The sequence below is a fragment of the Rousettus aegyptiacus genome, unplaced genomic scaffold (genome assembly GCF_014176215.1).
Source record: "Rousettus aegyptiacus isolate mRouAeg1 unplaced genomic scaffold, mRouAeg1.p scaffold_m13_p_14, whole genome shotgun sequence".
Classification (NCBI taxonomy): domain Eukaryota; kingdom Metazoa; phylum Chordata; class Mammalia; order Chiroptera; family Pteropodidae; genus Rousettus; species Rousettus aegyptiacus.
In genome coordinates, this window is record NW_023416289.1 from 20,150,926 (window position 1) to 20,163,931 (window position 13,006).

General features: G+C 46.6%; 1 long non-coding RNA gene across 2 annotated transcripts; it reads left to right on the forward strand.

Annotated features, from left to right (window-relative positions):
• Positions 1–3,862: 3,862 nt before the first annotated feature.
• LOC107516339 lies at positions 3,863–12,491 on the forward strand. Of its 2 annotated transcripts, none has more exons than XR_001598275.2 (5): positions 3,863–3,974; positions 4,428–4,585; positions 5,580–5,699; positions 7,851–8,113; positions 12,081–12,491. It is a non-coding gene; the product is annotated as an uncharacterized LOC107516339 (long non-coding RNA). The 2 variants fall into 2 exon arrangements; XR_004954162.1 differs by having other exon boundaries at positions 7,925–8,113.
• Positions 12,492–13,006: the final 515 nt, after the last annotated feature.

The window sequence follows — 13,006 nt, forward strand, 5'->3', positions numbered from 1 at the left end:
ACGGGTGCTCTCATTATGCCTATTTTAAAGATTAAGAAACAGGTCTAGAAAGGTAAATAAAGTCAGTTGCCCACTCAAACAGCCAGTAATTGGACAGAACAGGGTCTCTGTTCTTATAGCCTGTGCTCTACTGCCTCTCTAGATGGCGTGATGATCAGGATAATGATGACAGCAATAACACCACCTCATATGGGGACAAGACCTTCCTGTTCACACCCATTCTCATCCTGTTTTCTGTTGTCACAGTGGCTGGTCATTATGACTTGTGCCCCTGGCTCCTGTTTTGGGAAACAGAGCTAGTGATGCCCCCAGCCATTCGAGACAAGGGTGGGATTCCTTCCTTGGTCTCTGGCTCCAAGTCCTAAGTGTTTCTTCCCCCAGCTGCCCCCTGCCTTCCCCTAATGCATTATTTATGGCCCATTACTCACCTCCTGCAGGCACCCAGATGCTGCCTGCCAGAGCTGTGACCTTGCTGTGTCCTCTGGAGAGGACCAAGGGCGGGGGCTCCTACCCCCTCATCTTCCCTTTACTCTCTCTCCACCCTTCGCAGCCTCTTTGGGCCTCAGCGGGCTCCCGGTGTGTGGCACAGCTTGTCCCCTCGTCCCACCCACGAGAACCACCTTGCGAGCGGTTTCCTCTTTGCCTAGCCAGCCGACACATTCGGCCAGCTCCCAGCTTTTTGAGCGAAGCAGTGGCAGCAGCAGAGTCCAGCAGAGTCATCATCGCCTCGATATGGCCCTGGCTCGAGTAGCCAGTGTGTGTGCATGGGTGGGCGGCGCGGTGTGGAGGTTATGCGTGCAGGAGGGCATTGACACACTCCCAGGTGAACACACTTGAGTTGTCTTTTCTAGGTCTTGTAGCAGAAAGCGTAATGAGTAAGGATCTTTTCCTTCTTCCTTTTCTCATGGTAGGGACGGGGAAGAGGCACTTAGGCCTAGAGTTAAGTAAGGTTGAGAGCAGGACACCCAGGGCCTCTGGAGACCACAGCTTTGCAGCCGTGTGACATTGAGCAAGTTGGTTAATCGCTGTGTGCATCGTTTTCCCCACTCCTAACTACCTCGCTGAATCCTTCTGAGGATTCAATGCGACCATGTATGTGAAGCCGCCAGTGCAGGGTCTGAGGGACAGTAAGTGCTGATAAACATCTTTTGATGATATCCCCTATCCTGCTTCCCTTTAGACGAGTTTGGATTCCAGACTCTTGGAAGGAAGAGCACCTTGAAGGGTTGGCTTCTAGGCAGCAGCTGAGTCACCTTCATCTCAATTTCCATGTTTATAAAATGGGCAATAGCTAAATTTAACAGTTGCTTAACATCATGGCTAATGCCATGGAATTCTTGTAAAGAAAAGTGAAAACTGCAGGCAAATACAGAAATCACCATTGGACTGAACTATAACGAGCAAAACTCACTCAAGATCAGGGCTGCTAAAAGTTGTGATTTTTTTCCTTCCTGTCAGTTTCTTTTTTTTTTTAATGCTTAGACTTATTATCTTTTATAATTTTAACACGGGTATAATCATACTATATATACATTTGAAGATACAATTGATACACGTGACAGCTTTCTTTTCATTGGGTTCGTGCTGTATGCTGTCAAGTGCAGCGCTTCACCTCACATTCTCAAGGCGCTGTGCTGACTCACTTCTCCGCGGGGTGCAAACAAGCAGAGGTGCAGGCCTAGGCCCCAGAAATAGCTAGAATTCTGGGGTTTAAGCACAAGAGGGGAATTTGCATTTTTGGGGTTCAAATCCTCGCTTTACAGATGAGGAAACTGAGGGGAATGAAGGCGCTCCTGGTGGGTCTGTCCATCTGCTTTGCATTTCCGGTGCTGTCTGCCCATCTCTGTCCCCAGACTTGACTATCCTTCGTTTGCCCCTCCAGATCTGCCATCCTCCCTTCTCCATCTTCTGTGCCCTGGCGGCTGACTCATGGGTTCTCCATCACTCAGGCTCCTTGCCTTGTGGTTACGGTGGGTTTCATCCATGGGGGACACTGGCAGGAGATAGGAGGGAGGAGGAAGAGGGGTGGGAGTGCTCCCCGGATGCTTTCCCTTCCAGGCCTCGGTTTGGCAGTGGCTTGCTCCTCTCCCGAGGGTCACGGCTCCTCTGGTGGCCCTCTTCTGCAGGCCTTGCTGGTTCTGATCGTGGCTTTCCACTGGGGCTAGTCCTGGGGGTATCACTGTATCCTGATGGTTTCCCTTAACTGTGCCCACACCTCTGTCGACAGCCCCTTCATAAACAAATTCCCTTCACTAGCCCCTTTGAGTGTGCCATCTCTGGGTGCACCCCACTGATACACCATGCTAAGTATGGCCCCTCCTGGTCGCTGCCTGTGCTGTCATCTTATTCTCTTCCCAGCACCGATCGCTGCCTGAAATTGACTTAGGTGTTTACTTTTTGAGCACCTGTCCCTCCCCCTGGATTATGAGCTCCATGAGGCCAAGGCTCTTGTCTGTCCTGTTCACCTCTGTACCTCTAGCACCCAGCACAGATCTCATAGTAGGAGGTCAATCCATGGTCATTGGATTATTGAGTAAATAAACGGCAGAGTCAAACCTTAAACGTGGGTCTTCTGAGTCCTAATTCAGTGTTCTTGTACCTTCTTCCATTCTAGAAGGGAAATAAATGAAAGAGTCTGATATCGGGCCTACTCTGAAATTTATATGCTAGTGGAATGTAATTCTATAACAATAATGACAATATAGTTACCTTGTCCTAGACACTGATCTGGTTCCAGTTACTAATCCCCCCTCCTCCTACAGATCTTCATGGCCACACCAGGAGATAGGGACTACTGACAGATAAGGAACTGAGCCTGAAGACAATGAATTTGCTTGCTTATCCGATCAGGTCAGCCACAGGCTCAAGTGCACGGATAGCAGTAAGAGAAGCCCCACAAAGGAGTGCTTGTCCGTCCATTGCTGTGGCCACAGCAGACCTGGAACACACTGGGCTAGCTCCCTACAAGCATGTGATGGCTGAATGAATTTTCATTGGATGTGGAAGTGTGTGCTTCTGGCAGGGCAAGAAGACACTGGGACGGTGAAGGAGGGCCCTTGTGGGCTGGGGTATCCCCTTCTCCAGCTACTCTGGTGAAGTGCTGGGAGCCTGAGGCCCAGGCTCCCTTCATCTGAAGGATTTAACCCTCCCTGTGGGCTGTTTGAGCACCAAATTCTGGGTATGTCTTCGTGGGAGGTGTGAGGGAGTCTGGTTCACACCCCACCCTCTTGGCACCACGTGAGTGTTGGTTTGGGGGCTGGGTGCTGGTCTATAGCAGTGGTGGGGTGGCCCGAGTCCAGGCCAGGATCCTGGCAGCCTGGCTTACTTGCCTGAGGTTGCGAGGTCAATACTACAGAAGAACTAGGACTTGAACCTGGGGATGATGCTGGAGCTCTGATTCATTTACTTGTGCTTCAGAACAGACACAGCCAGGTGCCTCTGGGCAGCACAGGAATTATGGAAACTATCACTTATTTACCTTGGCTGACAATACACTGGGAAGGACCCATTCGAACTCACCTGCTCCCAGCCATTGTGGCCCAAGAGGTCCTGTGGGTGAGAGATGAGGGTGTCCTTTGTTTTTAGGTCAGATGAGAAAAGGCGCTGGCCGGGAGCATGTCAGGTAGCTTGCCTTCCAGGCAGGACTTGAAGGCAGCTTGGTGCTCTCCCCAGGGGCGGCCCTAGCACACTCTCCCTGTGGGCGTTGCTGATGCTTTTCCTGGGCTGCAGAGAGACGTGCTCTTCACACAGCACATCCCACTGGGGGTGGAAGCTATTTATAGCCAATTCCAGACCCCGGAACACTTGATTCCCAAGCCAGAGCGAGGCCATTCTGATTCCAAGCCACACAACACCGAGGAGGCAGGAAGTGGCGAGGCCTCCGGGCCAGGGTTCTACATTCTAGCTCTGCATATACCAGCCGTGGAGACTCTCGACTGGTCGCTTGGCCTGCCTGGTCCTTGGTTTTCTCACCTGTAAGATGGGGATAACACCACCGCCATTATTTCTGGGTTATTGCAGGGAATATAGAGGGCAATGCACGAGGAACCCCATTTAGGCTGAGACGTGCGTGGTCCAAACTAACACAGCCCACTGACATTCCAACAAGTGCTCGGGTCTCTCGAAGGACACAAAGGGGGTGCAGGCACATATGCCACAGCCACTTCTGCTCAAGTCACCGTCCTCTGAATACTGTACATCAACCATAGGATGCTTATTCTCCTTTCCAAAAATCCTGTGCCTCATCCACGCATGTCTGCCAACCCTTGTCAGGTGCGCACTGCAGCCAGAGCCCAAGTCCAGAAGGCACCGCTCACGGTGTAGCCAATGGACAAGTCGGCACGGCGGCCCTTGTTGACACTTGCCACAGATGTGCTGCCATCGACCTTGGTTCCCTCGGGATGGTTCTTCTCCTCTCTATCTTCCAGAACTTGTCCAGTGATGATAGCGCCCTCCAGCAAGGGCACGGAAGGAAACAGGAAGGAAGGGGGCGGTGTGAGGGCCCTTGCTGGCAGGCCTGGGAAAGCTGGGAACACTCCTACTCTAATACCTGTGTCCTGTCACACAGGGAAAGTGCTCATCACAGGTGAGTCCACGGTTCTCTAAGGTGGCATTTCTAGAACTGCCCAATGGAAAGTCTCTGCTGTAATTTTCCATCAAAGCTAACAGTGGGATTGGAAAATGCTTACAGTCAAGGATGGAAGAACCTGAGACAAAGCCATCCACGCGCCCCTCACTGCTCCCGTGGAACCCGTCAGCCTGGGTGGCCCCTCACAAATAGGATGGGATGGTTCTTGGTACTTTCCAGGTGATGAACCTTTACCTAACTGCAGACCTTAACTGAGCTGAGAAGTCTTATCAGGGACCAGACAGCGGGTCAGTGACGACGTTTTGAAACCAGAACACACCTGGGCATCTGAGCATCCTGGGCAGCGAGGCCCTAAAAATGGAGCAGCCTCCCTCTCCAAGGCTGAGAGCTGCACGGAGACTGAGGCGGAGGGCCGGGTGCGGGTTTGTACAGGGCGCTGTGGCAAGTCAGAAACGCCAGAAACGCAGGGAGAGGGAGAACGTCGTATTAATAAACCAGAGTTCTCAGGGGAAGGCCCGTGTGGCGTAGAATGGAGGGCTTGTGGAAGCCTCTGGGGACGAGGGTGGAATACGTAATACAAGTAAGAACTCTTGCTTACTGGATCCTGAGGCCGTGACTGAGAAATGCCAAGGCTCCTGTTTTGCTGAGGGCGGGAGGCACGTTAGGGCTTGAGTACCGCTCCTAAGACAGCACAGGACAGGCTGGGCCTGAGGCAGGTCCCGACTTCCCCACTCAGGGCCAACAGGGCTGCCTGTCCAGACGCCCTCACACCTCAGTCAGGGCCTGGCTGAAGGAGCCAGCGTTTCTGCTCCTGGTCACCAGCTTCATTCTGTTTCTTGGTGGAAGGTTCCTCTCGAGGGTTGAATTGTGTCCCAAAAAGATATGCTGAAATCCTAACTTTCGGTACTTGTCAATGTGACTAGATGTGGAAACAGTGTTTGCAGAGGTAATGAAGTTAAGAAGAGGTCATTAGTGGGCTCTAATCCAATAGGACTGGCATCATTATCAGAGGGAAGACGATGCAGAGACATGCAGGAAGAATGCTGTGACGACAGAGGCAGAGATTGGAGTGATGCATCTGTAAGCCAAGGAGCCCCGAGGATTGCAGGGGGTAAGAAAGGACCTCCCTAGACCCTTGGGAGAGGACCTGCCCCTACCAGCACCTTGATTTCAGACCTTTATTCTCCAGAGCTGTGAGAATATATTTCTATTGTTTCAAGCCATCCAGTTGGTGGTACTTTGCCAAGGCAGCCCTAGGAAACTCACCTGGTGCTCCCGACATGAGTGTGTGTGAGCCTTGTCTGAAGCGCTTTTCCTGGGCTGGCCCAGTGTACCTGCCACTGGCCGGAATTAAAGTGCCCACAGAGCCTTTCCCTGAGGAAACTGCACAAAGCACAGCTTAGACAACTGAGTTCTACACACAAGCCAGCCTTGGTTCTCTATCTGTAAAGAGCGGCTGGAGTAGAATCAGCTCTATCCAAAATCTAATTTGCTTTGGATTTATACTGTGCACCCCCCCTCCCCACCCTAATCGGACAATAAAGAGCCAGGGGACTGTCAATTCTTGAGAGCTGGCCTGGCCAAGTATGAGGCAAGGGCCCCGAGGACTGAAGGGAGGTGCCTGTCCCATGGGTGTGCAGCCTAGAAGGTCACACAGGGCACCTCCTCTCTGAGGGCATTTGAGGAGGCCTGCAGCACCCTGGGTCAACATTTGGCTGGCTTGGCTTCTCTGGCACTAAGGACAAATTAATTCCTAACATAAATCCAGCCCCTGCTCTGAGCTGGCTGTCCTGTGAAGCTTTCCCACATGAATCACATCTTCGGCATCAAAAGCCCTGAAGTGGAGGCATTTTTATATGGAGGCTTTTACTTACTCTATTATTTATGATATTGCCTCTATTAGCTTCCTTTCTTTCTGAGATTTAAGGGGCTAACTCCATTTTCTCTTTCCATGCTCCAAAAGCATGCAGTGTTGAAACTGCAACAAAGAATTAGTCAGTAGTTGGGGATTCTAATAGTTCACTGTTTACTTAGGCAACAGGAAGTTTAGGAGGGATAAAAGTAAAGTCTGGCCCCAAGGTCAAAAACAAACCAGTAACACAAGAACAGGACAGAAGAGGTGTGACAAAAGAAGATTTTTAGGTGTTCAGTTCATTTCTGGCTTAATGTGAGATTCTCAAATATGCTGATCAAATCTGCTTTAATATCCAGAATGTATACTGAAGGCCTAAAACTCAACAACAACAAAACCTTTAAAAACCTGATTTAAAAATGGGTGAAAGACTTGAAATAGACAGTTCTCCAAAGGTAACATACAAATGTCCAATGAGCACATGAAAAAAATGCTCAATGTCACTGATGATGAGGGAAATGCCAATGAAACCTACAATGAGATATCACCTCACACCCATTAGATGGCTACTATCAACAAAACCCAAAGAACAAGTGTTGGCAAGGATGTGAAGAAATTGGAATGTTTGTGCGCTGTTGGTGGGAATGTAAAATGATAGAGCCGTTACTATAAACAGTACGAAGACTCCTCAAAAAATTTAAAATAGAATTGTCACATGATCCAGCATTTTCACTTCTGGGTATACTTCTCAAAGAATTGAAAGCAGGGTCTTAAAGATATATTTGTACCTCTATGTTCCTAGCAGCATTATTCATAATAGCTAAAACAGAAGCAACCCAAGTGTCCACTGATATATGAATGGAGAAACAAAATTTTCAGTTAAAAAAAATTTTTTTATAGCACAGCAATGAATAGAATCTACAATGACTAAAATCTGCAAAACTTCTGTGGGAAGGAGCTACTTTTTCTGACTGTTTAATGTTTCTACAGGATTTTACACATTAGTTTTTTGATCACCAAGAGTGCAGAATTTCTCATGCACATTTGTATCTCCAATAGCTAGAATAACCCCTGACATATATTTACCATTTTGTTAAAGGATTTTATGTAATTAAATCAGCTTTGATTTAGGCCATTTATATGTTTTATATTTTTTTAAAAATAGAAAAAATAAAACTACACTTGATTTCCTTCTGAAATATTACATAAACTCTTGTTAAATGTAAACATCACAAGTTGGATTAAATTGTCACAGATTTGTTTTCGTGGATAATATCTTCGTTACACTGTCAGCTGATTCACATACATCCATACACTGTCAGCTGGTTATGCCACTTGGAATCAGTTGCCTTGCTGTTCTAATACAGGCTTACTTTATCTTATTGGGCTTTGCTTTATTGCACTTGATAGGTGTTGCGGTTTTTACAACTGGAAGGCAAGACCTCGAACAAACAGCAGCATGATTAGGACTTGCTTTATTACAGTGGTCTGGAACTGAAATATCTTCGAGGTATGACTGTACTGCTTTAACCACTCCTTGGTGTCTCAGCTAAGAAGGCCTGTCTCGGTTCCACCTGGAAATCCACCACCGTACAATGGAAAATCGTTCAGCCTTAAAAAGGAAGGAAATTCTGACACATGCTACAACATGGATGAACCTCGAGGACATTATGGTAAGTGAAATAAATCAGCCACAAAAAGACACTGTGTGATTCCGCTATATGAGTTGCTTTGAGCAGTCAAATTCATTGAAACAGAAGGTGGAATGTTGTTTGGCAGGGGAGGGGGTCGGTGGGGGGAATGGGGAGTTATTGTTTAATAGCATAGTTTCAGTTTTATAAGGTGAAGCTATGGAGGTGGATGGTGGCAATGGTTGCACAACATTGTGAATCTATTTGATGCCACTGAACTGTACACTTAAAAATGGTTAAGATAGTAAATTTTATATGTATTTTACCACAATAAGAATTTTTTGGAAAAGCAAATACCCATAAATCGATTATCTTACAATTCTGAAGCTCAGAAGTCTAAAATGGGCCAGCAAGGCTGCATTCCTTCTGGAGGCGCGAGGGAGAACACATTTCCTGCTTCTTGCAGCTTCTCAGGGCTGTCCGCATTGTTTGGCTTGGAGCCCCCTCACCCCTGTCATGGCATCACCCCAACCTCGTCTTATGTCGGCACATCTTCTCCACTCCATGTCTCCTGCTGTAACTGATCACCCTGCCTCCTTCTTAGAAGGAGCTTTATGATTTGATGGGGCCCACCTGGCAATCCAGGAGCGTCTCCCCATCTCAAGAACCTTCACTTCATCTCACCTTTCGCCACGCATGGAAAGAATGTCACAGGTTCTGAGGATTAGGATGTGGCCATTCTGGGGAGGCTATTAGGCTGTTTTCACAGTTTCCCACAGAAATCGTCACATGAGTATATGGGATGCTGGTGCAATGGCTTCAAATATTGAAAACAGAGATAGCCTAATGTCTGCCATTTGGGTTCTGGCTGAACGGCGAGACGTGCTATAGAATATTATGCAGCCATAAAAAGCATGAGACAGATGACATGGTGTATTGTTGAATGAGAGATACGGATTTCAGAAATTCATAACTCATTTGTTCAACAAATATTTTCAATGTCTATCACATTCCAGGAGCTCGGAACACAGTAATGAATTAAACAGGAGGCATTATAATCCCTTTCTGTATAGAATATATAATACGTGTATGCATTTCCATTATAGATTCTATACAGAAAGGGAAAAAAAGGTCTCCTCTGGAAAGCAAACACTAAATTGTTAACAGTGGGAGAGGAAGAGCCAGCAGTGAAAGTGATAAAGATCTACCCTTTCCCTTTGTGAGTGTTTTCACAGTGTTTTATCTTTTTCAACAAATATTTCTTATTTCTCCTCAAAAATTAAGATAAACAAAGGTATAGTTATCAGGACAAGGTATCTATTATCTAATCCCATTTCATAATGATGAAACCGTCCATCTGAAAAACAGAAAGAAGGAAGGAAGAAAAAGATGGAGGAAAGGGAGGAGAGAAAGGGGGTAAATAAGAAAGGAGGGAAGGAAAGGGGAAGAAAAAGAAAGAACAAGCTGATTCATGTTAACTTGGAGAAGGCAAGGCTCATGGGGCGCCTAGCCAAGCCTCTCATAGAGCAGAGCGTCCCTCCCTCCCCTAGCGGGAACTGGCAGCTTCTGCAGATACAAATCGTTATATCCTCTCCTATGGCACCCGGCCCTGTGCCTGTACATGGCAGGTGATGAGTGACATATTGTTGACAAGCCAAATCACACAGGAGCTAAGGTAAAGGTAGATAATACCTGATCAGGCCGGGGTTCCCTTTGACCCTGATTCTGCACCAAGATTCACCTTCCCTCGTTTATAACCATTTTGGCTAAAGTCTGGTCCTGCCCAAGCCCCGGAACGTCCCAGTTTAATTGAAGCAGAAGTTCTATTGTTTGAAGAAGTGGGTGGAAATTTCAGGTCACTTATTTCTACCATAGTGGTCTACGAGATGAACTTGTGGTTCGACATTTCTTTCCTGCCCTCCGTGTGTGCCTCTGGGGCTGATGCTTTGTGGCCCCGGGGCTCAGGGACCCTTGACCCCGGGTAATGTCATCTCAGACTTGTAGACTAAATTCCCCTGAATTTAGTATTGTCTCAAAATCGCACACCTGGCGAACAGGCCATCTGGGAACATGGCCCAGGAACAAACAAAACAAGCTTGTGTCTTCTCATTTTACTCTTGTTTCTTACTGTTCTAAGAAAAAAAAAAAAAAAAAAAGACTGGACTCGAGTGTCTGAAACAACCACAAATAGAAGCTCAGAAAACAAGGAACCTCTGATTTTCTCACTGGGGAACAGTGAGAGTTGTCACGTCTCTTCAGTGCTCTTAAGCACAGATTGAAACGTAATTCAGTTTGTCCTGCTCGTCCCCTCGAACACCTGCTTTATCCTTCCTAGCCCCAAAGTATAGTTTCAGGTGACACGTCCTTTCCTCCCGGTTCCCTCTCACGCGCACCCTGGCACGTCCCCGCGTGGGCCCTTTGTACTTGCTATTCCCTCCGCCCGGAACTCTCCTCCCCCAGGTGTCCTCAGGTTTCCTCCCTCCTTCAGGTCTCTGCTCCAATGTCACCTTCACCTATCCTCTTTAGAACTGCACACGCCACCCCACCCCAGCCCTCCCAAGCCCCACCCCTGCTTATTTTTCTCCATAGCTCTTGTCACCTTCAAATAGATCATGCTTTATTTTGTTTCCTGTCTGTCCTCTTTCTAAAGGAAACCCCCTGAGGGCAAGCATTTTTGTCCATGTGCTTACCACTGTAAACTCAGTCCTAGAATAATGATTGACTCTGAATCTTTACAGAGGATTTTTGCATTCCGTATCCACAACCTTAAAAACAGGCTAATGATTCCACACACCTATTCTACACTTAGGAGTTTATTCCTGGGAAGTAATCACAGATGTGTGCAAAGATGTAGTGAGAAATGCTACAAAAGCAAAACACTGGCAATATTAGAGCCGACATTTAATTAGCACGCACCAGACCCTGCTCTAAACAGTTTACACATTTGAACTCTTTAAACCTCATGACAGCCCTATAACCCACCTATTATAGTCTAGATTTTACAAGCAAGGAAACAGGCAGAGGGACTGAGGAGCAGGTAATATAGCCAGGATCTGATGTGCTGTATCTGACAAGAGCCCATATTCTTTTTTTCCCCCCTCTTTAAATCCACCTCCCCGCCCACCAACTTCTACCCCTGACCTATGGATGTTGCCGTTTCCCCTTAAGAACTGGATCTCTGAAGATGGGGTGTCTCCTTCCACATGCTCATGGCGTGCACCCCAGGCCTGGCGCACCTGGGGCCTGACGCACCCAGGAAGCCTAGTCTGTGGCTCCATCTGGGAAGCAAACCCAGAACCTTCTGCGAATAAAGCAGACGTGCTAACCACTAGACTATGGAGCCATGCACAAGAGCCCATATTCTTAAATTACTCTGTGGGTTAAGTAAGCTATGCTCCATTTATTTATTTATTAAGCTATTTATTTATTATTACTATTTTCAGTGCAACCATTTAAAACAATGGTGTTGACCAGGAATTCTTTGGTTAAGTGGGGTGGGGACATGGATTATACACAAAGTATGTGATCACACACATTGCTGGGAAGAAGATGGCTCTATCAGATTCTCAAAGATGTCTAAGAAACAGGGTTGTGGAACCATTCCTCTACAGAAGTAAATTCATGCAAACATATCACACTCATGGGCTGCCAATGTTGCTTTTACCACAGTCTTTTTTTTTTTTTTTTAATTATTTTTAGCTTCCCTCTTTCCACATAAGCTTTCCGCTTCTTGCCCCTAAAACTATGTTAACATGGTTTGTTGAAGTCACCATGGAAGACTCTTTAATGATTTGGAAAGATCTTTGCAACATATAGTTAACCACAAAAGGAAAGTTTCTAAGAAAAGTATACATTATGACCACATTTTCATAGAAAATTCCTATGTACATATATGCAACAGTAAAAGGACTCAAATAAATAGATTCTGTGTTAATAGTTGCATTTCTGGGTGATGGGATTATAGTGTTTTATATTCTTGCCTGGCTTATTTTATTTTATTTTTTTTTAGCTTTTGGTTCAGAGGAGGCCAAGGTGCAATTTTCTTCGATCCTCCCGAATCTGGGTTCGTCTGACACCAGCCACCTCCACCATGCTGGCGAAGTTTGGCCCCAATGAGATCAAAGTCATACTTCTGAGATGCACCGTGGGGAAGTTGATGGCATGTCTGCCGTGGCCCCAAGATCAGCCCCCTGTGTGTCTCCAAAAGAGGTTGGTGATGACAAAAAAAGGTTGGTGAGTGGAACGGTCTGAGGGTTACAGGTAAACTGATCATTCAGAAGGGACAGGCCCAGGGGAAGGCAATTGGTCCCTTCTGCCTTTGCCCTGATCACCAAAGCCATTAAAGAACCGCTAAGACTCAGAAAGAAGCAAAGAAACACTAAGCACAGTGGAAAAATCACTTCTGATGGGATCGTCACCATTGCCTAGCACATGCCGCACCCATCTTTAGCTAGAGAACTCTCTGGAACCATGAAAGAGATCTCAGGGACGCCCAGTCTGTGGGCTGCAGTGTTTGTTGGTGGCCGCCATCCCCGTGACATTACAGATGACATCGACAGTGGTGATGGAATGCTCAGATAATTAGGAACTGCCAAGGAAAATATTTCAATTAAAGATCATTTTGACAACCAATGAAAATAAAATAAAATTTCTTTTCTGGTCTTGTTTATATTCTTTACATTTTTTTGCAAGAACAGGGATTACTTTTGTAATTGAAGAAACTTTTTTTTTTTTTTTTTAAGAAGAAGGGAGCTTTGGGAAGATAATTTGGTAACAACTATCAAAATTTGAAATGTGTATCCCCTTTGATCCAGCAATTCCCTTTCCATGGGAACTCGCATGGAAGTCCAGTGAGGTTCATTGTGTGTTGTGGAAATTTGTTAATAGTCCAAACGCTCGGAGAAACTGAATGGTTACATAAATCGGAGAAACTGA